Here is a 27857-nt window from a genome sequence, read left to right as displayed (position 1 = left end):
TGGGGAACTCCCCTGGTGGCTCAGCTGGTGAAGAATCCGCCTGCACTGTGGGAGACCTGGGTTCAAGCCCTGGGTTGGAAAGATTCCCTGGAGAAGAGAAAGGCTACCCACTCCAGTATTCTGGCCTAGAGAATTCCATGGACTGTATAGTCCATGGGGTCACAAAGAGTTGGACACAACTGAGCGGCTTTCACTTAGCCACACTTGTCCTGAAGGAAATCAACCCTAAATATTTATTGGAAGGACTGATACTGAAGCATCACCAACGCAATGGATATGAATTTGGGCAAACTCTGGGAGATAGTGAAGGACAGCGAAGCCCGGTGTGCTGCACCGCATGGAGTCAAAAAGAGTTGGATGCAACTTAGCAACTGAACAACAACAACAATAACACCACCATATTGACTAAGTTCCAGAGACTGTAAACTGATTTCCAGAGCTAGACCTAAAGGATGTTTTCTTTAGGATTCTTCTGCACCCAGACTCCCAACACCTCTTTGCTTTTGCGTGGACAAATCCAGACAGCCACGTAATGCCGTGAATGCTCCCACTCTGTGGCATTCAAGTAGAGGAAAGCCAGGCAGTTCCAGGAACTCAGTCAACCACAGCCTTGTCCACTACTGCTGCTTCATCGGTGTTCAAGGGTCACATGGTGCCCAGCACGGACTAGGCCAGGGGCCTGTGTCCGCTTCTACACACATTATTGGCATCCACAGTGCATTCATGGCCTTGATCCCCAAGGACTACTCTGTGTATCACGCTGTGTACCCTCCTACCTCTTGGGCTGTGTGATGCCCTGTGCCCTCTCCCCTGTGCCCACCCCCTCGGTGCCCCCGTGGCTGTGTGGGTAGACTCAGACCCCTGGGTCTTGCCTCTCCCTGCTCCAAGGCCATCCAAAGCTATCTGGGGTCTTCATTTACCCACTGCCCACATGGCCTGCCCCACAGCTCCGAAGGGGGCAGAACCCTTCGCAGGAGCCTGGTGTGCCCGTCTGTTCCCCTCCAGACTGCTTCTTTCTCCAGCCCAGAGAAAGTCCTCTTCCCAGAGAAAGTCCTCTTGTCTTAGAGGCTCGGTGGAATGGAAAATCATCTGGCTCACCAGTGTATTCCCTACTCTAAATCACAAGGAGAGGAGGCCTTTGTAACCCCAAGGCCTCCTCTCTGCCACTAAACCCTTTTCTCTCAAACCATTTGCACTGTGAGGAAGTTCCCAAATGACTTGAAACTCAAGAATTACGACCTTTATTCTCTCTGCCTAATCTGCTGGCTCTTCCTGATGCTATAGTGGAACAAGGACCCAGAGTCTCAGCTCACATTGGGTGACAAGAGTACACATATGTAAGCAGATCAAAATACTACCTTCCAGGGGAGGACGTCTTATTCAGAGTGGATGCTAGCCAATTAGGAGAGGCCACACAGCTCAGTGAGAGTGGACGCCTTTGATTTTGCTGCAAAGGCACATCGAAGCATACAAGGTCAATGTGCCGTGTGGCCTTGAGTAAGATGTTCGAGCTCTCTGATTTTTCACCACGTCCACCTTGGACTCCTCTCTTCCTCTGCTTTCCTCCAGGCTGTGGGCTCTCCAGATATGATCTATGATCTTCATTCTCCTACACATTCTCCCAGACCAGCTCCTCTACTCCCAGGTGGTGTTGACCATCTGAGTGAAGTGTCACAGGTGTTGGAGGAGAAGGAGGGAGAAACTCTAGGGTGGGGGAGGTGTGCAAGGTGGGAGAGGGGCTGGCAAAGAGACCCACTAACCCTGCCTGTGGCGGGTAAGGAAGCCTGCCCCAAGGAGGGTCACATCAGACTCACAGGTCTGATTTCTCTGGACAAAAGGAGGTGGAAGGGAGGTAGGCAGGACAGAAGAGCAGGCAGGATGCTGGAGTTCCACCCACTGTTTCCTCCTAGACATCAGGCTGCCTCTGTAACTTTTTATTTCTCCCTATTTAGCAACACTTAAAACAAAAAGGAACTTAAAACTCCACTGTCATCACTTCCCTGTGTGGCCATGCAAAAGCATTATTCTCAGAATGTTAAAAATATGAAACAGACTTCCTCCTCCAAGCATGATACGGTAGAAAAGATCACACTTAACCTTCCTTGATAAACAACTAGGAACTGGGCAAAACCTATCAAAGAGCTCCTTGCAGACACTGAACAATCAGGGGTTGGGGGTTTGGACACTCCGGGAAAAGTGGGGTCTGCCCTGGTTGGGTGTGTGGAGACGATCCTTGATGAGGGGATGGCACAGAGGCTGGTGGCCTTGGCGGGTGGAGAGGGTGGAAGTCAGGGCTGGGGAGAATGAGGCATTGCTTTGTGTGTGGAATTCCTTTGAGTTTGCCAAGTATGTGACTTGCATGTACACAGAAAAACTCTTCAAAGAGGTAGAACAGCCAGGGAATTGTGAGCTGACAAATCCCCAGAGTTAACAAGGAAAGATGTTCAAACTCTGAGCAGCCCGAGGATCTTCCCCAGTGATGGCAGGGGGCATGGGGTGGACACCCTGGAGCCAGCATACCTGCGTAGTAAATCCAAACTACCCCCAGATGGAAGTTAATCTACTCTCCTCTAGCAAAAGTTTGAAACAAGCCTCAGGCAGAAACCAGAGATGATACTGAAGAACCCAAAGCCACCCTCAGCCGGCTCGATCCAACTGACATTTATAGGACGTGCCACATAACAACAGAACAGGAGATTACATGTGCTTTCAGGTGATGGCGAACAAATACCAAGGTGGACCACATCCTGAGCCGTAAAACAAACTTCAAGAAATTCAAAAGAAATGAAATCAGAGTGTGTTCTCTGATCACAATGAAACCAAAATAGAAGTCAATAGCAGGAAAGTAATAAAATCTCCAACAACCTAAATGCCCACTGACAGAGGAATGGATGAAGATGTATACATACACAGTGGAATATCACTAGGCCACAAAAAGAATGAAAATTTGCCATTTGCAATAACATGAATGGACTTGGAGAGTATCATGAAAAGTGAATTAAGTTAGACAAAGACAAACATTGTATGATATCAATTATGTGGGCTTTAAAAAATAAAACTAGCCAGTCAGAATGGCTGCAATCCAAAAGTCTACAAGCAATAAATGCTGGAGAGGGTGTGGAGAAAAGGGAACCCTCTTACACTGTTGGTGGGAATGCAAACTAGTACAGCCACTATGGAGAACAGTGTGGAGATTCCTTAAAAAACTGGAAATAGAACTGCCTTATGATCCAGCAATCCCACTGCTGGGCACACACACTGAGGAAACCAGAAGGGAAAGAGACACGTGTACCCCAATGTTCATCACAGCACTGTTTTAATAGCCAGGACATGGAAGCAACCTAGATGTCCATCAGCAGATGAATGGATAAGAAAGCTATGGTACATATACACATGGAGTATTACTCAGCCATTAAAAAGAATACATTTGAATCAGTTCTAATGAGGTGGATGAAACTGGAGCCTATTATACAGAGTGAAGTAAGCCAGAAAGAAAAACACCAATACAGTATACTAACGCATATATATGGAATTTAGAAAGATGGTAACAATAACCCTGTATACGAGACAGCAAAAGAGACACTGATGTATAGAACAGTCTTATGGACTCTGTGGGAGAGGGAGAAGGTGGGAAGATCTGGGAGAATGACATTGAAACATGTATAATATCATGTATGAAACGAGTTGCCAGTCCAGGTTCGATGCACGATACTGGATGCTTGGGGCTGGTGCACTGGGACGACCCAGAGGGATGGTATGGGGAGGGAGGAGGGTGGAGGGTTCAGGATGGGGAACACATGTATACTTGTGGTGGATTCATTTCAATATTTGGCAAAACCAATACAATATTGTAAAGTTTAAAAATAAAATTAAATTTAAAAAAAATAAGAAATAAAACTAGTGACGATAACAACAGTAACTAAAACAGACTCACAGATGCAGAGAACAAATTAGTGGTTACCAGTGGGGAGAGGGAAAAGGGGAGGGGCAAGATATGGGTAGGAGATTAACAGGTTCAAAACTACTACATATAAAATAAATAAGCTACAAGGATATATTGTACAGTGCAAGGAAAATGACCAATATTTTATAATGACTAAGCAGAATATAACCTTTAAAAACTGTGAATCACTATGTTGTACTTCTGAAACTTATATTGTACATCAACTATACCTCAATTTTGAAAAAAAGGAGTCTTTCTTACCGTAGATCTTAGCAACCTCAGCATATGACTTCTTTCTTTCCGTATTAAGTTGAGAACTTTCACCTTTTCACTTAAAGGAAGCGCTGTACGGTGTCTCTTTGGCAGATCTGAGTTGCAGCATCACTACTCTCACACTTTGGGGGCAGTTATTAAGGAAAAAAAGGGTCACTTGAGCACAAGGTCTGTGACACTGCAGCAGCTGGTCTGATAGCTGACACAGGACAAAGGCGTGATTCACGTCCCAGGCAAAACGGCGAGAGATTCCATCACGCTGCTCACAATGGTGTGCGATTTAAAGCTTATGAATTATTCATTTTCGGAATTTTCCTATTCAGTGTCTTAGGACCATGGAAAGTAAAACCATTATAAGGAAGACAACCACATATGAATCTATACATGTGATACAATGGCACAAAATTATACATACATTGTATCAACATTAATTTCCCGACTTTAATACTATACAACAGACAGTTGTGGAAGAAAACTGGGTGAAGGGTTCAATGGGCCCACTCTGCATGATCTTTGAAATTTCCTGTAAATCCATAATTATTGTGAAATAAACTATTTTTAAAAATCTCAAAGAGTGTACGAGACTGCAAAAGAGATACCGATGTATAGATCAGTCTTATGGACTCTGTGGGAGAGGGAGAGGGTGGGGAGATTTGGGAGAATAGCATTGAAACATGTATAATATCATGTATGAAACGAGTCGCCAGTCCAGGTTCGATGCACAGTACTGGATGCTTGGGGCTGGTGCACTGGGACGACCCAGAGGGAGGGTAGGGGAGGGAGGAGGGAGGAGGGTTCAGGATGGGGAAAACAGGTATACCTGTGGCGGATTCATTTCGATATTTGGCAAAACTAATACAATATTGTAAAGTTTAAAAATAAAATGAAATAAAAAAAAAGAAAAAAATCTCAAAGAGACTGAACACATCACAAATAATTTAACTGCTTTTCAGAGCAAAGTCCAACACCCTTTAAAGGAAGACACCAAATTCCAGATACTCAACAAGTAACACCTACAGTGTCCAATAGCCGATAAAAAATTAGGAGGCGTGCCTGGAAGCAGAAAAAGACGACCCATAATTAGGAAAAAAAATTATGACTAGTAACAGATGCAGAATGACAGAGGTGCTGAAGCTAGCAGACAAGGACATTGCTGCTGCGGCTGCTAAGTCATTTCAGTTGTGTCCGACTCTGTGCGACCCAATAGACGGCAGCCCAACAGGCTCCTCCATCCATGGGATTTTCCAGGCAAGAGTACTGGAGTGGGTTGCCATTGCCTTCTCTGGACAAGGACATTAAGACAGCTTTATTTTATTTTTGGGCGCACTGTGCAGTATGCAGGACTTCCCCAATTAGCAATGGAACCTGTGCTCCCTGCAGTGGAAACAGACTGAACCACTGGACACCAGGGAAGCTCAGGACAGCTTTTTCTTTTAGTCGATTACTTTAATGAAAACCCAAAAAGATGGTACGGTTCCCAAGAGCTTAACACCTTTGTTAAAAAACTAAAGATAGTCCCAAAGATCAGCTCCATGGAATATGCTTGTCTAAATCTTCCCCATCCTCTGAGACCACCTCTGTGTTTTCCCCTGGGCATGCACAATGACCTTCTAATTTCTTCTGTACTGCAGTTGTTTTTGGATATCTTCTTTTTTTTAAAAATTACACTGGGTCTTTGTTGCCGTGCATGGTGCATGGGCTTTCTCTAGTTGAGGTGAGCAGTGGTTAATCTTCATTGTGATGTACAGGCTTCTCAATGTGGTGACTTCCTGTTGCAGAGCACAGACTCGAGGCACACGGGCCTCAGTAGTTGTGGCTGGCAGGCTCTAGAGCACGGACTCAGTGGTTGTGGCTCACCGGCTTAGTAGCGCCAAGCAGCATGAGGTAATCTGCCTGGATCAGGGATCAAACCTGTGTCCTCTGCATTGTCAGGTTGGACTCTCATCCGCTGAGCCACCAGGGAACTTCTGGATGACTTATTTTTCAACGTCTGGGTCACAAAATGAGGAAAAGAGAAGAAATAAAGGAAGGGAAAAAAAGGCCTGGTCCTTTCCATTCCCTGGAAGTCACTTTAGTCAGAGAGGATGTGGCTTGCAACACTAGGTGGAGGAGCAACAAGAGCCCTGTCTGCACATCTGTAATCAGAAGCAGCAATCAGTGGTTAGAGAACAAACGTGCAGTTCCTGAAGAATGTGGTTCTCCCCTCTGCCTGGCTCCTGCCAATCTCACACAAGCTGCTGTAAACACCCATGCACAGCTGCCCGCCACAGCACTGGTGGGTAGGAAGTGGGAACTGCTATTCTGCTAAGAGCTAAAATTGACTCTGATTAGCCACCCTTTTCTGTCCAAAGCTTAACTTGGAAGTTACAAGCCTCCAATAGACTCCAGAGTTCCAAAAGATTTACCTGAGACAGAGTTTGCCTGGGCAGTTCTAGGTGGGGTGACAAATTTCTGGCTCTGCTACCTCTCTAACTTTTCCAAATTCCTGTATTTGATTTTTGACAATTTGAATATAATATGCCTTTTGTGGATCTTTTTGGATTTGTCATACTTTTAGTTCATTGAGTTTTTGAATATGCAAGTTATGATTTCATCAAATTTGAAAAGTGTTTGGCCTTAATATCTTTAAATAGTCTTAACTCTGTGTGTGTGTCTCTCCCTGTCTCTCTGTCTCTCTCTCCCTCCTGGGTTCTCATCATGCATCTATTGATACATATGGTGATGTCCCACACACCCCTTAGGCTCTGTTCATTTTTCCTCATGATTTTGTGTCTATGCTCCTCAGACTCAATGATTTCACTTGCTCCATCTTTACATCTGCTGATTCTTGATTCTTTCCTCGGCCTGCTCACATCTGGTTCTGATGCCCAGAGAACTTATTTCAACTGTTGTACTCTTCAGCTCCAGTATTTCCATAGTGTTGCTTTTCATAATTTATACCTTTTTAGTTATATTCTCCATTTGTTCATACATCATTCTCCTGGATTTCTCTAGCTTTTTAAGTACATTTAAGACAACTGATTTCAAGTATTTGTCTAGTAAGTTGACTATCTGGGCTCTGCCAGGGACAATTCTTATTAATTTCTTTTTTCTGTGAATGGGACATATTTTTTTTTCCTTTGCACTCCTCATCATTTTTTGTTGTTGTTGAAAACTGGACATTTTTAGTATTATAATGTAGAAACTCTGAAAATCAGATTCTTCCCTCTCCCGAGTCTGTTGTTATTTATTGCTAAGAACTGACGTGTTCTGTTTGTTTTTGGTGACTTTTCCAAGGTATTTTGTAAAAACTATATTCTTTGCCATGTGTCATGACTGAACTCTCAGTTCTATTATGTCAGTGGACAGAGGTTTTCATAAATGCCTGGAGCCAAGGAGAATAAACAATCCTCCTCCCAATCTGTGCAGACTGGATCTGAGCTGGACGCTCCTACAACCTTGGCCAGGCCACCTAGGACTCTGCTTCATCTTCTGCTTATGCAGAGCCCGAGGGTCCGCTAGATTTGTAAGCCTAGGACCCTGGGAGACCTTTTCTGTGTATGCATCTGGCTCTGGGCGTGCTCTTCGTAGTCCAAATACCCTCATAGGTGCCTCAGTCCTTCAAAGCCTTATTCCATCCACCATCTTTCTCCTCAGCCCCCTTCCTCCCAGGCCTTTCAGTCCATCTGCTGCCCTTTTGTCCACTCACCCTTGCCCCAGATGGCTTAGGGGACTCTAGATCTTTAAATATTTTTGACTGTCACTTCCAGGAAAATGGATTTAACCCGAGGTGGGCAAAATCAAGAGACATCTTGGCACCAGGGCCTTAGGGAACTGCCAAACTGGTTAAAACATTCCAGCACAGTGTTTAAGAACAAAGTCCACACTGACCCCTTTCCCAACAGGCCACACCAGGAACACAGGCTGTGGTTTCCACAACCACCTGTGGCAATAAGGGAAGCAAAAACACCACAATCCCCTCATACTGAAACTTAACTCCCCAACTCCTTCATTAAGCACTCCCCTGGTTGCTGTAAGCTCTTGGCTGGATTCCAGAGTTCCAAAATAAGTTAGTTCTGTTGATTTTTGCCTAATGGTTGCTCCATGGAGGGGCTGACCCCTTGAACTCCCTATTCTTCTATTTTCTGTTGCTGTCATGCTCTCTTCCTTTGCTTTTTCAAGACTTTTTAAATTAGTCACTTGTTTTCTTTCCAATTACTTCCTATCATGAATAGTGCTATTAAAAACATCTGCAGAAAAACTGCATATCTTCCCCTTGGGAATCATTTCCTTGGAATATATTCCCAGATGGGGAATTTCTAGGCCAAAGCAAAGAACAGCTGCCTGGCTCTTGTTAAATATTACCAGTTGCTCCAGAAGGATTGGCTCAACTTACCATCCTGCCCACACCTCCAATTTTTCTTTGTTTTTCTCTTCAATCTGTTGGCAACGGTCTTATTTTTTATTTTTCTCATACTTACTCTTTACTGTCTAATATGTGCCGAATGCCTTTATCTGCTATCTCTAAACACATCTCCTCAAAGTGAGCATTTTCATTTTTTAATGAAAAAAGCTTGGAAAGTTCAAGCCACTTGAGGTCACATAGCCAAAGGCAGATGAGGGTTCACTGGCCAGAACATTCCTACAGTTTTTATGAGCCCTGTGGCTCCCACACTGGGTGACGACCTGTATCAGGAATGAAAAAATATGCAGATCCAAATTAAAGCCCAGAGGGAAGAGTCCTGGATGATGGTGGCAATGTTAGTGTAGTATTTAAATATCCCCAAATTCCTACATAAAAACAGTTCAACCAGGAAAGCACACCAAAATCTCACAGCCTAGATCTACAACCAAGCCAGGTGGCAGGGAAACTGTCATGACGGTACAAGGACTCAAGAGGGAGCAGTATACCTACGAGCCCTTGTCAAGGGAACCTATCAGAACCTTTTCGGAGGATTAAAAATGGCCCCAAATTTCTCTTTCTTTATGGCTGCGCTGCGTTTCGTTGCTGCACTCTGACTTTCTCTTGTGGTGAGCAATGGCTTCTCTTGTTGCCGAGCACAGGCTCTAGAACACAGGCTCAGTAGTTGCGGTGCTTGGGCTTAGCTGCTCTGTGGTATGTGGAATCTTCCCTGACCAAGGATGGAACCCGTGTCCTCTGCATTGGCAGGCAGATTCTTATCCACGGTACCACCAGGGAAGTCCAAAAAATGCCCCAAATTTCTTTAAAACCCCTCCCACTAAGGAATTATGTGGTCTCTCCTTCAACTCGAGTGGGCCCTGCGACTACTTCAACCATTAGAACACCAAAGAATGAGGATAATGTACCCATTTCTAAGCTCAGGAGATAAGAACCCTGAAGTTTCCACTTTCTGTGTCTTGGAACACTTATTCTGGGAAAATCTATCTGCCATGTCACAGGGCAGACTACTCTAAGGAATGTGGAATAAGCAGCCACATGGAAAGGTTGCATAGAGAGAGGTCAAGGCCTATCTAGTTTCTGGTGGTTGTAGCCATCCCAGTTGGGGCACCAGACAGGTGAACCCAGGTGAGCAGCCTTAGGAACATTCCAACCCCAGTTACCATCTGTCTGACTACAACTGCAAGAGAGATCCTCCATGGAAAAACCACCCAGCTGAGCCCAGTCAACTCACAGAACTGTGACAAGGAAACAACTGTTTTTCATGGCTCTAGGTTTTGTGAAGGTGACATAGCAGGAGATAACCAGCACTACCTTGCTACAGCAAGTTTGGTCCTAAGACCAGCAGTGCCAGCATCACCTGAAAGAGCATGAGAAAGTTAGGTTCTCTAAACTATACCCTTAGAATCCAAATCTGCACAGCAGCCTGACCTCCAGTCACATTTAAATGCCACGCTCTGGGCAGCCCTGCCACTACTTGGAGTGGACACCTGGGCACAGCTGCTCTGGCTTCCTTTTGTGGGCAAACTCCGTTTGTTTTTGTCTGTTTCTTGTCTCTAAGTACATTCCTATTGCTACATGCAGGGTGGTAAGGTTTTTTCCCCCCAAACTTTAAAGCTTTTCTTTTGTATTGAGGTATAACTGATTAATAATATTGTGGTAGTTTCAGGTGACCTGCCATACATATACATGTATCCATTCTTCCTCAAACGCCCCCTCCCATCCAGGCTGCCACATAACATTGAACAGAGTTTCATGTGCTATACAATAGGTCCTTGTTGATTACTCATTTTGAATATAGTATGTGTACATGACCTTCCCAAACTCCCTAACTATCCTTCCCCAACCCCAGCAACCATAAGTTCATTTTCTAAGTCTGTGAGTCTCTGCTTTGTAAGCAAATTCATTTGTATCACTTCTTTTTAGATTCTACATATAAGGGATGTCATGTGCTATTTCTCCTCTATCTGACTTATGTCACTCAGTATGACACTCTCAAGTCCATCCATGTTGCTACAAATGGCATTATTTCATTTTTTTAAATGGCTGAGTAATACCAGGGTTGTAAATTTTTTGTTTTTCTTTTTGAAAAATTTGAGAAATAAACTGTATACTGTAAAACTCACTATCCTAAAGCATAAAATGCAGTGGTTTTCAGTAGGTTCACAAGGTTATGCAACCCTCACCACCATTCAACCTCACAACACTTTCATGATTCCCAAAAGGGGTTAGTAGTAATCCCCACTCCTCGCCCCCTCCTACACCCACAAACCCAACATCTAGCAACCGCTAATCTGCTTTCTATTGCTATGGATTTGCTTATTCTGCACATTTCACTTAAATTAATAAAATATGTTGCCTTTCCTGTCTGTCTTCTTTCATGTTACATAATGTTTTCAAGATTAGTGTTCATTTCAATGGTTTAGTAAAACTTTGCTCCTAAACAGCTGCATCCTCCCCCTCCTTCGTGCTGTTATTGCCACAAAGTACATCTCTGTACACAATATGCCCACTTGCACAGATTGCTAACTATTGCCTGATGTAGTTGTCTTTTCAGAGAATAAAAAGAGAGGAGTTACAAACCAAAAATGCAAGAATTCACCAGTGTAGTTCCCAAGATGCAGAGCAGCGCAGAGAAGGGTGGGGAGTCACTGAGTTGCTGCACGGGGAACAGCTGCATGCAGGGAAGATCCAGGAATGTCCTCCCTGGCTGCAGAAATGTCTTTCCACCCTGGACTGAGTGAGAAGGGTTGTCACCCTGGTGACTGCCGACGGTCAGGGAGGATGCTGACACGAGGGGGCGAGCCTGACACAGCACTCCATCACTTGGGCCAGGAAGCCCCTCTTGTTAGGTCTCTGTTGCCTGAGCCTGTCAGCACCCCACCGCCTCTGCCCCCCTCTGTCGTCTCACATGGCCACAGCCAATCTACAGCTAAGTCTTTGCACCTGGAAGTCTCCTCACTTGGAATGCCCCTCCCCCAAGCCCATCTGGTGCAAACCTAATTATCCCCCAATATCCAAACCTCCCAGCTCAATCAGAGGTCCAGGACACTCTGCTGCTGTGCCTACACTATGCTGTCATGACTGGTTCTGGACTGGGAGCTCATACGGGGAAGGGCTGGGCCCTCAAGCTCCAGCACGGAGCTCAGCACAGTGTTCTGCAGGGGTCTTAGCCGTGCTGATAAATGCTTCCTTTTCATTACTGTATAAGGCCCCACGACACCAGATCATTAATCTACATTCTCCAAAGTCAGCTGATCATGGATGTCATTTCCATTCTTCAGTTATAACACATAATGCTGCCCAGAACATTCCTTTCCATGTATTCTTGTCTGCTCCCTGGGGTTTCCTCTCAGCACAAAGTAACAGAGACATGAACAACAGTGGCTGGACACTGCTCCCCAAAGACATCAAGTCTTCATCCCTGGAGCCTGTAAATATTCCCTTACTTGGTAAAAGAAATGGCAACCCACTCCAGTATTCTTGCCTGAAAAATTCCAGGTTTTCCATTCTTGCCTGGAAAACTCCTCCTAGACTGAGGAGACTGGTAGGTTACAGTCCATGGGGTCACAAAGAGTCAGACATGACTGAGCAATTTCTGTTTTACCACGACTTTCATTTGGTAAAAGGATCTCAGCAGATATGATCAAGTCAAGGATGATGAGATGAAGAAATTTTCCTGGATTATGTACGTGGACCCTAAATGTAGTCACATATATCTTTCTGAGTGGGAGCCAGGGGAAGATTACACACATATACACACAGTTGGCAGCATGTTGTTCAGTTGCTAAGTCGTGTCTGACTTTGCAACCCCGCGGACTGCAGCATGCCAGGCTTCCCTGTCCTTCACTATCTCCCTGGGTTTCCTCAAACTTCTGTCTATCAATGCCTTCCAACCTTCTCATCCTCCGCTGCCCCCTTCTCATCCTCTCCAGTCTTTCCCAGCATCAGGGTCTCCGAGGCAGAGATCAGAGTGACGCGATCACAGTCCAAGAAAGGCTCCTGCTCCCAGATGCTGGCAGAGGCCAGGGGCAGATTCTCCCTTAAAGCCTCTGGAGGCGGGGAGGCCCTGCTGATTCCCAGACATGGCCCAGCGATGTTGAGTTCAAACTTCTGGCCTCCAGCACTGTGAGATAATACACGTATGTGGCTTTAGTCCACCCCTGGAGAGCCAGTACACAACCACAGACAGAAGCTGGTGTGTCTCACACATCTGAGTCCAAGTACGGACAGCCATGGCTGCTATGGTATCTCCACAGACAGCCACGATTCAGGCTGACTCAGCAGTTTCTGCTCTCTCATCCCCGGGGTGCAACCCTGACTTCATGCTCCAAGAAGGCACTCCAGCACCACATCTGATTTCTAAGCAACAGACAAGAAAGGGCAAAGGGCACCCATGAGCTGTTGTTTGAGAGAACTTTCTAGAAACTGACATGTAACACTTGCACTTCATCCCACTGGCCAGAACTTAGTCATGTGGCCTCCCTCACCATCTGGGAACTGGGAAGTGTAGCCTCTACTCCAGGTGACAACCTGACTAGTTGAAAATCAGGAGATGTAAGATGGAAATAACAGATCCTGGGGTTGGCAACAGCTCTCTTTTGGGGCTATTTCCCTGCACTTGTTTTCATTTTACAACACCATGCATTATTTGACTATTTAAAAAAAAATGTTTGAAGTGAAAAATGAAACAAAAAATAAGGTTTAAAAAAGTTTTTAAAATATCACCATGCGTTATTTGTAAGTACACAATGAAATGTTTGAAAGAAAAGGAAAACAAAGAAAAGTTTTTTACGTTTATAAAAATCACCATGTGATATTAGTGTACTTTAAAAGTGTTTGAAATGAAAAGGCAAGGGGACCTGGGGTGTAGTGACTCTCTGTGTCCAAGGCCTGGCCCTCCCAAGGGGGGCTGGTCTGGATGCACCCAAAGGAGCTGATTCTAGAGGAAAACAGTTTAAACACCCAGGAGATATGATCTAACAGACTTCCTGGACCCCCACCCCAACCCCATCAAGGTGATTTTCACACCAAAGCCAGCAGTAGGCTCCACAGTGAGTGCCAGCTCAGAGTACGAGGAAAGGAAGGCATCTGCCAACAGGCTTTCTGAGCACTGTGTTGGGCTGCATAGTGTCCCCTATCCAAATTCCTGTTTATCTGAAACCTCACATGTGACTTTATTTGGAAACAGTGTCTTTGCAGGTGTACTTGGTTAAGATTAAGTTATACTGGGGTAGGGGAACCCTAAATCCAATATGACTGGTTCCTCGGAAGAACAGCAGAAACGCAGAGATCCATACACAAAACCTCCCTGTGATGAGAAGGTAGAGACTGGAGTGATGCAGCTACAAGTCAAGGATCACAATGGACTGTTGGTACCATCACAGCTAGTAGAGGCAAGAGAGGACCTCCCTGCCGCCTTCAGAGGGAGAAGAGCCTTGCCTACACCTTGGCTTCTGACTTTGAGCCTTCAGCACTGTGAGAGAATACATGTCTGTCACCTTAGGCCCCCAGCTTGGGGCACTTTGGAAGCCTCTGAGACACTGCTCGGAGCCTGAGACACATAGTGAAGAAAGTCAAGACCCTGTCCTCACTGCCCTCAGTCCAGGAGGGAAGCAGACCTGTATCGAAGCCCAGGAGGTTCTGGGGGTAAAGGGCAGAGACTCCTAACCAACCCTATGGTTGGGAAAACCCCCAAGGTTTGGAAGGATGAGCCCTTCTTTGGAAGGACATTTTCCCAGGTGGTGGTCAAGCTGTCCCTTCCCTGTTGTCTTACACTTTGCCCCTGCTCCCTCCCCACATTTGCAATTAAAGCGTCAGAAACCCTTGTCACTTTCTGGGTCACTGCACATCCCACACTACTCTGTACCTCCCCAAGATTACAGCAATTGGGTTATGTCTGAGTCTCTCTAGGCTGCAAGGACCAGGTTTTCCTGATTTTTCAGTTATTCATATCGCCTAGAAAAGTGCCTGGCACCAGATAAGTGCCCAAAGACTGTTGAAGAAAACGAGGTTAAAAAACAAACTAAACAGGGCATGAGGGGTCTAGGAATGATGGAAATGTTCTATAATTGATTCACTGTGGTGATTGCACAAGTTTACTTAAAAGCATTGATTTGTACATATAAAAACAGGTGAATTTTACAGTATGTCAATTCAATCAAGCTGTTTTTAAAAAACCTATTGAGGGAATTCCTTGGTGGTCCAGTGGCTCCCAATGCAGGGGGTCCAAGTTCAATTCCTGACCAGGGAACTAGATCCCACATGTCACAACCAAGACCTGATGTGGCCAAATAAATATTACTGCCCCCCCCCAAAAGAAAACCCTATTGAACTTGAATGGCTAACAAGGAAAAGACAGAGAGTACCCAGTGCAACTGGACCCTGAGTGCAAATCCGCTCAGCCTCCTTGGAAAGGGTGTGGCAATCAGTATCCACTGACACTAAAAAATGTATACAACTTGTGGCCCAGCAATCCCATTCACAGATATACACCCAACAAAAGTGCATATATATGTGTCCACTGAAACATATGTGAAAGGTTTCCAGCAGCATTATTTACTCATAATGGCCCAAACCAGAAATCACCCAGATGCCCATCAACACTGGAGCAGACAAATGAACGCAGGGACCGCAGAACCTGAGAAAAAATGTGTTCACACGGAAACACAACTACACACGACGGCGCAGAGGAAGCTCATAAAGGAGTCCATACTGTAGAGTGGAGCCAGTGTAAACGACACACTGAGTCAGGGGAGCGTGGGCGGCACCAGGGGGCTCCTGAGGCCTCGGTCGCTGGCCTCGCAGATTCGTCCAGTTTGTGAGGACTCATCGACTGCACGAGGCGCTTTCCCATATACAGTTAAAAAGCAAAACCCAAAGGACTGACTTGGTGATGGACAGGGAAGCCTGGCGTGCTGCAGTCCACAGGGTCGCGAAAAAGACACGACTGAACACCTGAACTGAACTGAAAGGACTGAATGGAGTCTTGCCTCTCGCTTCTCCATCGCCCCCTGACGGCCTCTCTTGGAACTACAGCCCCAGCGGCGCGACTCCTGACAGGGGACTGAGCCGAAAGGAAGCGCGTTCACCAGGACTCTCAGGAGAAAATTCAGCCCCCTTGACGTCCAAAAATCATTCTGGGGACTCAAAGGACGAAAACCCACTCAGAGCCAGCGAGCACCCTAATGGCCTCTGAGGTGGGCTGGACCATGTCACCAACCAGGTCCCCCACCCGCACCCCACCCTCCACCGCTTCTGGCCTCATCTCTCAGATGCTGGAACCCCAGCGCGAGTCACCTGCCTCCCAGAGTCACCTGCTTCCGAATCTTCGAGGGTCGCTGACATCACTGACTCACTTCAGGGCCGGGTGTGAAGCATGTGACCCAGATCCACCAATCAGGGCCAGACATTCCCTGATTGGTGGGCATGTGATAAGCCTGGCCAATGAGAGCAAGCCTTGGGACTTCTGCTGAGCATGCTGCGGCAAAGGCTTCCGCAAGTCCTTCCGGAAGGAAGCATGCTTAGGAGCTGGTAGCTGGTACCTCGTGTAGTGTCTACAAAGGGAAGCCACCCCGAGGAACAACAGCCATGTGATAGGGCTAGAGCCGCGGGGCCTGGCTGCCTGCCTGGAACCCTGGGTCCAAGCCTGCTTGACATGGAATCTAGGATTATTTGGTTATGTGGCAGAGTTTCCTTTTTTTCTTTTTCTGTGCCCTGCAACTGAAAGAAGGCAACAGGAAGAGTCTAGAAGAAAAAGCACTTGGATTGGGGGGAGGGACGGAGCCTATAGTCGGAGTGGGGGAGGGGCGCTACATAAAAGGGGAATTTGCGCTATGACTTGAGAGCAGGGAGCTTTAAACAGAAGGAATTAACTCACTGGTAAACCACACAGGAAATGAAAGCAGGTGGTGAACACCTCCATTTGAGATTTTATTTCTTTTGATTTCTTATCATAAAAATTTTCAAGCACTGAAGCATAGTTTGATAAACTCATTATCTGGCTTCAACAAGTGTCAGCCGTTTTGTTTTATTTAACTTTTTTGTCCAGTGATTTCAAATGTTGCTGACATCTGTGACTAGAGGGAGAGCTTTCACAGCTGTGAATCCTTCCTCCAGGAGCTGACTTGTAGTCTGAACTCAGATGGCGTTCCTGTAGGACCTGTGTGTGCTGTTCAACTGCTGTTGAAGGCTGCCTCTCGGCTTGCTGTTCTTGGCTGCTGGTGTAACTCGTAACGTATGGGCCCTAGCTCTGCTGAAGAATGCATGTGACCTCTTACTGTCACATTGCCACCAGACAAGCAGGGAGCCACAGAGCCAGTGGGTACTCTTTGCTGAATCCTCTGGGGCTAGAACCTAGCCCATATGCAGTCATCAGAGCCGTGGAGAGCTGTATAGAGTGCTGCTGTACTTCCTGTTCCACATCCTTTCTAAGTCAGCTAGGTGCTGCGTGAGCAGTTAGTATTTTGAGTTTGGATGTCAGCCCTAAACCAAACCCACTGCTGTGGTCTTGTGTGACTTTTCACCTCTAACTAATTAGGCACGCATCTCTCTCTCTTTTCTTTTGGCTGGGTTTTCGTTGCTGTGCTCAGGCTTTCTCTAGTTGCGGTGATCAGGGCTACTGTCTAGTTGTGGCGTGCAGGCTTGTCGTGTTGTGGAGCACAGGCTCTAGGCAAGTGGGCTTCAGTAGTTGCAGCTCTTGGGCTCTAGAGCGAGGGCTCAGTGGTTGTGGCATGTAGGCTTAGTTGCCCCATGACATGTGGGATCTAGTTCCTGGAGCACGGATTGAAGCCATGTCTATGCACTGGCAGGCACTTAACCACTGGACCACCAGGGAAGTCCCAGGCATGCATCTCTTAAATGTAAGGATATCCTATGCAACCAAAGTGTCATTATCACATGTAGGAAAATTTTAAATTCTATAATATCACCTCACAACCAGTTTATTTTCAAGTTTCCACAACTGTTCCCAAAGTATTCATTATAGCTGCTGTTTAAAAATAAGGATCCAAAGGAATACTGGGAAAGATTCTCTGGTTGACCAAACTTTACTCAGGCTCCTCTGAGTCCTCTTTGGCCCCATCCTTGGGTGTGTCCTCCAAGAGTCTAGTTTTAGCAAGAATCCTGCCAGGTCAGTTTGGCCAGAATTTCCCACCCTTGATCACCCTGGTTATCTGACCAAACTTCTCATTCTCCACTGAGGTGATGCCTGATCACCCCTGCCTGCCTTCAGCAAAAATCTTGTTTAGCCAGAATACTTCTGTATTCCTGATGTTTCCTTAATAATTCTCCATCCACTGGCCCCCACCCTTGTGTTCCCATGGCTTCCTCTTCATATTCAGAGTTGAGCCCAGTCTTATGATGAGGCCTCTTTCCCCCTGCTGCAATAGTTCCTGAGTAAAATCTGCTTTTACCACTTCAACTACTGGCAGGCTCTGGTTTTCTTTGATGTTGTGAGATTGGAGCATTTTATGGACCAAACCCTAAAATGGTGTAAATTACTTCTGCTCATATTCCATTGTCCAGAGTACCATCACACAGTCCCACTGGAATGAGACTGGGAAATGTAATTTATCTGAGTGCCCATGAGGACACTTGTGAGGTGTCACTTTTACTGCAGGAAGAACAAATCACAGTGGTGAATGTTAATGGCTATTGCTGGTCATTTCCCTAGTATCCATTGTCCCCATCTAATATTACCCTAGTTTTTGTATCCTGAGGGAAATTGAGCCTGCCTTTGAGTACAGCTGGGAGAGGGGACAAGGTGTTCAGATTCCACCTGCAAGGTTGGCAGTTAGAAGCCATCACAGGTTCTTATGTAGACAAATGACATAAGTAAATGTCACTTATAAATGATAAATAAGTGTGAAAGTAATTTTTTAATTTTTTAATTTATTTACTTGGTTTTTTTGCTATTTTGGGTCTTTGTTGCTGTGCAGGCTTCTCTCTAGTTGTAGCCCTTGGCATGGCTTCTCTTGTTGCAGAGCATGGGTTCTAGGTGCACAGGCTTCAGTAATTGTGACATCTGGGCTCAGTAGTTGTGACAGTGATTTTTTTTTAAAGGAACTAATCAAGATTCATGCATAAAATGTCTTTTCAATCTGAGGCAGATTACCTTCATCTCATGCAAACAGGCTCCCCAGAAGAGAGATTTTGTGCCTCCCCGGCCCCCCCACCCCCCGCCCCGACCCCAGCTGAGTCAGGTGGCCTTTAACACCAGTTCGAGGGACAGGTGTGTGAGTCAGAAACGATTCAATGGATGAAGAGGTTCAGGAGGGGAGGGAGAAGGGACTTCTGATGACCTCCGGCACGTGACTTCCCCTCCCCACCCACCAAGATGTGGTTGCCTGAGACCTAACAGGCAAGACAGCTGTCTTGGGTGGGACCTGCTTTACAGAGGATTGTCTTCAAGTTTCTCTGTCAGAGGAAAATGGTAAAAGGCTGTGTTACTGTTCAAAAGCACCCACTGCCACTTTCTGGAAAACTCTCCTCCCCAGCCCCGTTAACAACCGTCTTGGTCACTTGCCTTCCTTTGGCCAATAGATGAGATGAATTAAAGAAGAAAAGATTCACTCTGACTCTTGTTAAAGAGTGGTAAGGCAGGCTTTATTCAAGAAGAGTTGTCAGGATAAGTGGGGGTTTGCAGTGGGAGAGAGAGGTTGGACTGACTGAGCGGAAAAGTGGGAATTTATAACCAAGGAGCAGGATGGAGTCTCTGGATGGAAAACTAATCAAAGGAAACAGGAGTACTGGAGGATTCTCTGTGTATGTGTGCTCAGTTGCTCAGTCATGTCCAACTCTTTGGGACCCCATGGACTGTAGCCCACCAGGCTCCTCTGTCCATGGAATTTTCCAGGCAAGAATACTGGAGTGGGTTGCCATTCCCTACTTCAGGGGACTTTCCCAACCCAGGGATTGAACCATTACCTCTTGTGTCTCCTGCATTGGCAGTCAGATTCTTTACCACTAGTACCACCTGGGAAGCCCACAGGAGGTTTCCGATTAAACAAGATTTTTGCTGGAGCTAGGTCAGGGAGATTGCACATCACCTGGGGGATAGTGGAGGATGAAGAACTTGATTAGATGTGGAGGGTAGTCAGATATGGAGGATGGGGAATCCTGGCTAAACTGACTTAAGCAAGATTCTTGCTACAGTTGGACAATGCAGAGATGAACATGGAAGTCCAAAAATCAAAACCTAGTAGGAAAAGATCTCAGAGGAGCCTGTGCAGAATCTGGTCAAGGGGAGAATCTTTGTCAGATGTGAGCAAAGGTGACATGCATCACCTCCCAGCAGAAGCTCCTCTGGTTGACACACAACTAGCAACAGTTCTCTCGTTTTCCCTCCACTGCACCAGGGACTGCACCCCACACAGGCACTGCTCCTCCAGACTGGGCATTGAGTGTAGGTGATCTGGATTCAGCTCCCAGGAGATTCATGGTGGACTCACAGTGTGGGGAAGGAAGGACTCTGGTTAGTAGAAACCAACAGTGGTTTGGGGCTCATCTGTTACTGTGGCAGAGCCCAGCCCTTCCTGACCTAGACAGAAATCTTCATTTCTATCCCAGCGGTGCCTCATTGACAGGACAGGCCTTCTGTCGGCTTCTGTGACCACCTTTCTGAGGCTGAGACAGAACTTGTTTCCCTGCAGTCTCTGCCTTGGCCCCCGCTCCAGCACTGGCCATGAACAGGGCCCAGCTGCTCCCTCCCATGGGATCGCCCTGCAGTGATGTATAGACGAAGGAGCCTCTGCATGGTGTGCGCCCTCTGTCTGCTTTCAGGAAAAGCTTCCACTTCATCTGGCAAGCTCTTCTGGCACCCAATCTAGGACTTAATGACCATTTCAGAATTTTCATTTATATTTGATATCTAAAAAAATTAACACATATGATTTTTTAAAAAAACTGTAAAACCAAGATTAATAAATGTTTAATTAAATGCCTATAAAATATAACATTATAGTCAATTTCCTCATCATTAAATTTCATATTCATAAAACTTTCAGGACAGTGAAAAACATGTGGCTTAGATTTTCTCACATTGCCAGAATTCCTCATAAAGTAAGATGAAAGATGTTTCCTTAGAAATCACAGTCAGTCATAGGTTGATTGGACCACTTGTGCCAAATGATTTAGGAAGCAAAACCATAAAAATCCTTTCAAATTTTATTTTGCAGCAAAGGGTTATATTTTCTGCAATATGTGGGTGACTTTTACATATTTAATAGCGGATGTGGAGCAAATGTCCAAAGGGAAAGCCTTGAAAGAAAGTCTTTTGTTTGTTTCCTGCAGCACTTCTCCTCACAGTGATGTGTTGCTGGGCCTCATGTTCTCACATGACTATATAACACCAAAATTTCTTGTCATCTCTTAAGAACTGAGGATTTAGTACAAAAGTCTTGCCTAAGTTAAAAGGGTGAATAAGTTTACAGCGGTAAATGAAAGCCGTTTTCCAAGTGAAGGCAGATAACAGTCCATGGTGCCCTGGAGGGAAAAAAGCAGATATGAGAGGAAAGCAGGTCCTGAGGCTCAGACCTTCCCGAACCTCACCAGGCCAGCAGAACAGAAATAGTGATTGGCTCAGGACTCTTGCCAGCCTCTAGAGAAATCCTGGAATAAGAGGCTTTAGAAAAAAATAAAAAAAATTTATTTACTTAGTTACACTGGGTCTTTATTGTGGCGTGTGGGATCTAGCTCCCTGACCAGGGATCTAACCCTGGCCTCCTGTATTGGGAGCACAGAGTCTTAGCCACTGGACAACCAAGGAAGTCCCTGGGCTCAGCAATTCTGACATATTAATCCTCTACACAGATAGAGAGATTCGAGGTCTCACAGATTCTCATCCAGCCAACGATATTTCTTCCAGAAACATGTTTTCACTTCAGCCACGAAGTGATGGAATCACTACACAAGGTATTAAACATATACCAAGGGGGGCTTCCCTGGTGGCTCACTGGTAAAGAATCCACCTGCCAAAGTAAGAGACATGAGTTCGATCCCTGATCTGGGAAGATCCCCCATGCTGCAGAGCAACGAAGCCAGTGCACCACAACTACTGAGCCTGTGGTCCAGAGCCTGTGGGCTGCAGCTACTGAAGCCTGAGAAGCCTAAAGCCAGTGTTCCATAACAAAAGAAGCCCGCCACAGTGAGAAGCCTGAGCACCAAAACTGGAGAGCAGCCTCCTCTCGCCACAACTAGAAAAAAGCCTGCATGCAGCAACAAAGACCCAGCACAGCCAAAAACAAACAAACAAACAAAAGATACACCAGGGGAAGTGCTGAATACAACGTCAAAATCAGCAGTAAGTTCTACAGTCTCAGATATAAGTTTCAAGGACAAATTTATTTTCAAAGACTTATTCTAGTTTCAGGAGGCTGGCAAAAGTGTGTGGCAAATTTATCCTGAATGAACTTACACAGCAAGTGCTATGCATCTACTCACAGTCTATTTAGAAGCGTTTGTGGAGAGGCCGGTCCTGCCGGTCCACCCACATCTGTTGGAAGATGGACTGTGAGGCTGGGGTGCAGCCCACTCCCCACCAAGTACTTGTGTCCAGAGGAGTGAGGGTCATGATTTCCATCCTGCTGGGGGCCAGGGCTCTGATCTCCCTCTGCATCCAGTCTATGATGCCGATGTACACGGTGGTCCCACCGGACAGCTCAGTGCAGACAGACAGGTCCTTCTGGACTTGTACGTCACCCTTAGTGATGGAGCTGAAGGTGTTCTCGTGGATGCCACAGGACACCACACTCAGGAGGGAGGGCTGGGAGAGCGCCTCTGGACACAAACCTGCTCCTTGTGAGCACCTGACTGTCAGGTAGCTTGAAGCTCTTCTGGGGAGAAGAACAGGATGGTTACTGCCCTGTCCCTCCATGCACCTGGCTCTGTGTCCCTTGTAGCCCAGCCTCTCCTCAGCTAGGGCCTCCCTCTCCTGCCCCATCCACTGACTCGCCGTAGTGGCCTGGCTGGCAGGTTATGCCTCTAAGTGCCCAGAGAGAAGTGAAAGTCACATTACAGGGAAGTCATGTGGGATGAAGAAGCACTGAAGACCTGGATTTGCAATGGGATTGGGTTCAGTCTCTCGGTCAGGAAGACCCCATGGAGAGCAGAGCAGGGAGGGGATGAGCATGAACAAGAATAGCAGAAGGAAAGCCACGGAGGCCATGGAAGCCAGCGGTGGAGGGGTGGGGTGTATGTGTGGAAGGAACAGGCAGGAAATGCGTGGGGACAAGTGCACCGGGACAGCATGTAGGACAGAGGATCTGCCCTTGGGGCCAGCAGGTTTCTATAGATACACTTTCTGGAGGCATACTCTACTGATGCTGACGCTGATAATTTGGCCATACGATGCAAATAAAAGACCCTGATGCTGGAAAAGATTGAATGCAGAAGGAGAAGAATGAGATGGGTGGATGGCATCACCGACTGAATGGACATGAGTTTGAGCAAACTCAGGGTGATTGTGAACGACAAGGAAGCCTGGCATGCTGCAGCCCATTGGGTCACAAAGAGTCGGATATAACTTGGTGACTGAACAACAACAACTCTACATAAAGGCTTCCCTGGTGGCCCAGTGGTTAAAAAAAAAAAAAAACCTGCCTGCCAATTCAGGAGCCACAAGAGACTCTGGTTCGATCAGTGGTTTAGGAAGACATCCTGGAGAAGGAAATGGCAACCCACTCCAGTATTCCTGCCTGGGAAATTCCATGGACAGAGGAGCCTGGAGGGCTACAGTCCATGGGGTTGCAGAGAGTCTGACATGACTGACTGCCTAAACAACAACAAACAATAACTCTACGTAAAATACAGTATTACCATTGTATGAACTGCTGTCATGCTACATGATATGATAAAACTTTTGTATCTTTTCTTTTTAATTTTTATTTTATTTTTAAACTTTGCAATATTGTATTAGTTTTGCCAAATACCAAAATGAATCCGCCACAGGTATACCTGTGTTCCCTATCCTGAACCCTCCTCCCTCCTCCCTCCCCAAACTTTTGCATCTTTGTGAAAAATTCCTTCTTGTTCCTTTGCAGGCCTCCCTGACCTGCCTCCTGTCACCGTGGATTAGTCTTCCAGGAAATCCCCGCAAAGGGAATCACACAGTCTGCAGTCTGCTTCTCTCTTTTGGCTGCACCTCATGGCTTGTAGGATCTTAGTTCCCTGACCAGGGATCGTTAAGGGGGAAAAGGAGGTTAAAAAAAAGTCAAGTGCTTATCTCTCCATGATGAGATAATGGCAAAGATCTTTTAAGTTTTTTCTTCTGGTTTGTTTGAATTGTTTATAATATGTCAATATTAATCATCATGAAAGATAATGAAGCCTTTTTTTTTTCCCCATGGGGGGTTGTGGATTAAAAAGGAGAAAATCCAGAGGATGAAGGAAAGGACACAAACATGGAAACTTCCAAGTTGCCCTTATCTAGTGACCAGGCCCCTGGCCTCTGCAGCCTCCCCTGGCTGAAAAAGCTGCCATCCTCCTCCACTTGTGGAAAGACTGAAGCTTCATTTGTTCATTCCTGATGGCCAGAGATATGAGGGTGGGGAGACAACTGCACAACAGCTTCCTCTGGTGGCCTCTCCACTCTCTGACTCCACGGAAAAGTCATCCTCGACCTGGAATCCATATGTGGCTGCTAAACTTAGTGCCCATTTTTCAGATGAGGAAACCTTCCCTGAGAAAGGTGCCTTCAGCTCTCTGGCTGAGGTCATTTCTGTGGAGGAAACTGGGTACAGACCCTGGTCAAAATGACTGACAGTCAAGTCCCTCTGTTTTTGTTTCAATAGTCATTTGAAGAAGTCTGTGTTTTCTGGTTTACCACCCTGCTGAAAACCTTCTATAAAACTTTAGCAAAGACGCTTTTCTTTCCTTAAAAAAATGTTGAAGGGCAATATCTTAGGATTGAGTGTCTTGATTCGTGTTCTATGTGCCCTTGAATGTGGTCAGTGACACGATGCAGGCAAACTGAGCATCCATCATGTGCAGGCTCTGCAAGCAAGTATTAAGCTTGGAAACAGACTAACCAAAAACTTCATTACAGTGAAACTGACCACAACCTTTAGATTCTGGTTCTGATCCTTTCTTGCTCATTACCCATAGACGTGTGTCAAGACATTGACAAAAAGAAAAAAAACACACACACAAAAGACACCACCAAAGGCAGCAACTTAGTACAAAGTTTTATTATTATCTCTCAATTTTTTGTGGCTTGAGTTCGCTCAGCTGGGTGGTTCTCATTTCGGGTCTCTCATACAGTTGAAGTCAGGTAGTGACTGGGGCTGCAGTCACTAGTGGGTCGTCTGGGCTGGATGTCCATCGTGGCTCCCTCCCATGGCCTAAACCCCAAGGATAAAGAAGGAGGGGGAAATAAGGCATCAGCATATGAGGGATTTCAAAATAGTTTGGAGAATGGAAAGTGGATGGATAAGTGGTATCTGATATAATAGAGCAAAGGAAACTGAAAACTACATGCCTTCAATGAGGAGAAACTGATGGGAAACTGGCAATTTCATTGCCAAATCCTGGGAGCATGATATGTGGGAGCTAGCTCATACTGACTTAGCAGAGACGATTTTTAAATTATCAGGAATACTGTCCCTGTGTGGTGCTATTGCCCACCTCCTTTCCATCAGGGGTGGAGGTAATTCTGAAGTCACCCTCAGACATTCCTTGAGTACCACACTTGTGCCAGACACTGTGCTGGGTACTGGGAAACAGTGATCAACAAAAGAGACAAGAACTTGCCCGCCAGGTCTGGGATGGGAATATTTATAAAATGACCATACACACAAATACACAATTAGCAATCATGATAAGCCTAAGGAAGGAAAAGTACACGATTTTTTTTTTCTTAGAGAAGGCGAGTGGTTTAGGAAAGGCTTTAAAATGACAATTGCACTGCTGCTGCCAAGTCACTTCAGTCGTGTCCGACTCTATGCAACCCCATAGACGGCAGCCCACCAGGCTCCCTTGTCCCTGGGATTCTCCAGGCAAGAACACTGGAGTGGGTTGCCATTTCCTTCTCCAATGCATGAAAGTGAAAAGTGAAAGTGAAGTCGCTCAGTCATGTCCAACTCTTCGAGACCCCATGGACTGCAGCCTACCAGGCTCCTCCGTCCATGGGATTTTCCAGGCAAGAGTACTGGAGTGGGGTGCCACTGCCTTCTCCAGACAACTGCACTGAGATGTAGTTTAAGTAGGAGTTGATGGAGGAGAGGGCAGCAGGAGGGAACATGTCCCCAGAGGCAGAAACAGCATATGCAAAGGCCCTGTATTTCAGGGATAGGGGAACAGGCTGGTGGGAAAGAACAGTAAGAATTAAACAGAGGAGAACAGCCAGACCCCTGTGATGATGGAAACCCAGTCCACACTGACTTCAGGAAGGAGGGAAGGAATTCAGTGTTCCATATTCAGGATCCTCTAGTTATTCTGACTGCATCAACTGGAGAGGTAGCCCACTGCGGCTCGAGCATCTTCTGGGCTCCCACTGGCTCAGATGCAGATGATACCAACCTTATGGCATGCAGATAACATATGATACGCAGATGACACCACCCTTATGGCAGAAAGTGAAGAACTAAAGAGCCTCCTGACGAAAGTGGAAGAGGAGAGTGAAAAAATTGGCTTAAAACTCAACATTCAGAAAACTAAGATCATGGCATCTGGTCCCATCACTTCATGGCAAATAGATGGGGAAACAGTGGAAACAGTAACAGCCTTTAATTTGGGGGGCTCCAAAATCACTGCAGATGGTGACTGCAGCCATGAAATTAAAAGATGCTTGCTCCTTGGAAGAAAAACTATGACCAACCGAGACAGCATATTAAAAAGCAAAGACATTACTTTGCCAACAAAGGTCCATCTAGTCAAAGCTATGGTTTTTCCAGTAATCATGTATGAGTGTGAGAGTTGGACTATAAAGAAAGCTGAGCGCTGAAGAATTGATGCTTTTGAACTGTGGTGTTGGAGAAGACTCTTGAGTCCCTTGGACTGCAAGGAGATCTAACCAGTCCAACCTAAAGGAAATCAGTCCTGAATATTCATTGGAAGGACTGACGCTGAAGCTGAAACTCCAATCCCTTGGCCACATGATGCCAAGAACTGACTCATTTGAAAAGACCCTGATGCTGGGAAAGATTGAAGGCAGGAGGAGAAGGGGATGACAGAGGATGAGGTGGTTGGATGGCATCACCAACTCCACGGACAAGAGTTTGAGCAGACTCCAGGAGTTGGTGATGGATAGGGAAACCTAGTGTGCCGCACTCCATGGGGTCGCAAAGAGTCAGACACAACTGAGCCACTGAACTGAAATGAACTGAACTGATTGGCTCAGAGCCCTGCCCTTGGAGAGAATCATCGAGCTGAGAGAGATGAGTGGCCCTGATTGGTCAGATCCAGTCACTTGGACTGTGAAATGCTGGGTGGAGCCAATGCAGACCCAAACCAGGAGGTGAGATGCATCAGGATTGGGTCAGTGCAGAAGCAGTGGGTGAACCCAAAGCACCCTAGAAGGGGATTCAGTTTTGTACTCGAATCTGTCTGTGGGCTCACTGGCCTCTTCACAGAGGTAAGACCCTGTAAAGCTGTCAGGCAAAGGAAATGACTCCATATCAGAAAGCATTTTATAGTTTATAGTTCATAAATAGAGATGCTTGTATTCCACGTTGTAAATTAGGAGGCTGGACTGTGAAGACCAGCTGCTTTTAGCTGGCTGTGCTGCCTCTTGTGAGCGATTTCAAGCCTCACTCTAGTTAAAAAGTCAAAGCAGAACTGGAGCTGGGGCATGGTATAGGGCCTGACTTAATGCAGACCATGCTGCCAGGCCACCTGGATTGAAGTTCTTGTTCAGGTTGTTTGTTTAATTTTGTTGTTTAGTCGCTCAGTTGTGTCCTTCTTTTGAGAATCCATGTAGCCCACTAGGCTCCACTGTCCATGGGATTTCCCAGGCAAGAATACAGGTGTGGGTAGCCATTTCCTTCACCAGGGGACCTTCCAGACCCAGGGATCGAACCTGTGTCTCCTGCATTGCAGGAGGATTCTTTACGGCTGAAGCCCTTGTCATTAGGCAATTTGTTTAATGTCAGTGTTTCAGTTCCCACAACTATTAAAATGAAGATAATAAGATCATCTCATACTTCTGTGAGGGTTAAATAAGTTACAGTGTTTAATATGTGGTAAGCACTTCACCTGACACACTCCATATGTGTTTGCAATTATTATGTTTTATACATATATAAAACA

At 46.0% G+C, this 27857-nt stretch overlaps 1 protein-coding gene across 1 annotated transcript in view; it reads right to left on the bottom strand.

Moving 5' to 3' along the window:
- The window catches only part of SHMT1 (serine hydroxymethyltransferase 1), a 34940-nt gene extending 23471 nt beyond the window's left edge, over positions 1-11469 (bottom strand). The window contains exon 1 of the mRNA XM_070389616.1: positions 11199-11469. The gene's annotated coding sequence lies outside the window, so the exon portion shown is untranslated. The remainder of the gene's footprint in view (positions 1-11198) is intronic.
- Between the last annotated feature and the right edge of the window lie 16388 nt (positions 11470-27857).

This window comes from Bos mutus, chromosome 19 (genome assembly GCF_027580195.1).
Source record: "Bos mutus isolate GX-2022 chromosome 19, NWIPB_WYAK_1.1, whole genome shotgun sequence".
Lineage (NCBI taxonomy): Eukaryota > Metazoa > Chordata > Mammalia > Artiodactyla > Bovidae > Bos > Bos mutus.
Note: the sequence above shows the minus strand (reverse complement) of the source record. Positions and strands in the feature narration are given on the sequence as shown.